At 40.7% G+C, this 1,541-nt stretch overlaps 1 protein-coding gene across 1 annotated transcript in view; it reads left to right on the forward strand.

The window, feature by feature from the left end:
• The window catches only part of LOC118326504 (microtubule-associated tumor suppressor 1 homolog), a 59,897-nt gene that overhangs the window by 51,472 nt on the left and 6,884 nt on the right, over positions 1 to 1,541 (forward strand).

The following is a 1,541-nucleotide window of genomic DNA, read 5'->3' on the forward strand; positions in this document are numbered from 1 at the left end:
GTGTGTGTGTGTGTATGTGTATAGTGACAGCGGGGGTCTATACATTGCTGACATTCCTTAGCTCTGTGTGTAAAGAGACGAGCCAAAGGTCAAACACGCAGTAAAAGAAAAGATTATAGTCACTGCTGCTCAGAATGACGGCCGGGGGGAAAGTAGAAAGTAAGTGACGGTGAGAAAAAGGTGTGTGTGTGTGTGGTGCCTGGTATGGACAGGCGGCTTGAGTGTGTATATATGGAAGCCAAATTTAAGATGGCATTCAGAGCATATGTGTGTGAGCACTCAAATACTTGAATATACTTAAATTACAGTCATGGTTATTTTTAATATACTGATACGTGTGTGTTTGTGTGTGTGTGTGTATAAATGCATGCCTTCATGTTGCTATATAAATACAGTGCATGTGGAAGTCTATCCAGTGAGTGTGTCACTATGGTGTGTTGTACAGTAGGTGTGTGTGTGTGTGTGTGTGCGGCCTTTTATAATCTTGCTGTATCAACCGAACTGGCAGAGCTGCTATTGACATGATACACACAGAGCTACCTAAAGGCAAACGTACCAGTATCAGCTAGTATTTAGGACACAAAGTCTGATGAGATGTCCGATAATGTGGCTGAAATGTTTTCGTGTTCACATCCCAGAATAATCCCAGAAGCAAGGGTGTGAAAATGTGTTCTTGTTTAAGATTGTAAACTGAACTGTTGGACTCATCCTGACACTAACTCTAAGAACCACTTCCATTAAACATATTAATAAAACAGATTGTGTATGTCTGCCTTCACTTGCTCCATACCTACTGCCTGTTTTCCTTTCTTTTCTTTGTAAACACATTGTTTGTAACCACTGAGGTTGAACTCATGCATTGTCTCAATGATAGTTAAATGGAAGGCTGCCAAATACTGCAGAACACACCTCAAACACACACACGCACTAGACATGGAAACCTTTTACTAATCATTATCTGAAAACACCCCCAGCAGAGCCAGGTAACTCTGCATTATTTGGATCATGTCTTGTTGTTGAAGTCTTATCAGCTGCAATCACGTTGAATGCTCCACTCTGGAGCTACTCTGACGTGAGATGGCTCTCAACTGTGTCAGCTCATACTAGTAGACTAGTGGCTCTTGAAAAGGTGCTCAAATTATTAAAGCAAAAAAAAAGAAAAAGAAAAGAAGCTCTATTTAAATCGGGCAAACAGTGTGCATTTACTGTTTTGTGCCATAAAGCCCCATCTGGTTGTGCTGTAAAGCAATGCACCAGATTCTCAATCCAACCCAGTGGCACAGACATCACAGGCTGTGTTAACTTATTTATAGTAATTACACTAATGTCTCAAAGTTGAAATCCTAACAACTTCCTGATGTTAAAAAGCTCATAAACCAAGGCACATGACAGACATGACATAAGAGCAAGTTAAGAATGAATGAGGAGCAGCTTCACCTTAGCATTACAACAGAGAGAACACCAGGTTTTGAATGGCAGTTGACCTGTCCTTGATAAGCTTTGTATGTCATATGCAAATACACGAGAGAGAGAGAGAGAGA

Source organism: Morone saxatilis, unplaced genomic scaffold (assembly GCF_004916995.1).
Source record: "Morone saxatilis isolate NCDOM2014 unplaced genomic scaffold, NCSU_SB_2.0 Contig17, whole genome shotgun sequence".
NCBI lineage: Eukaryota > Metazoa > Chordata > Actinopteri > Moronidae > Morone > Morone saxatilis.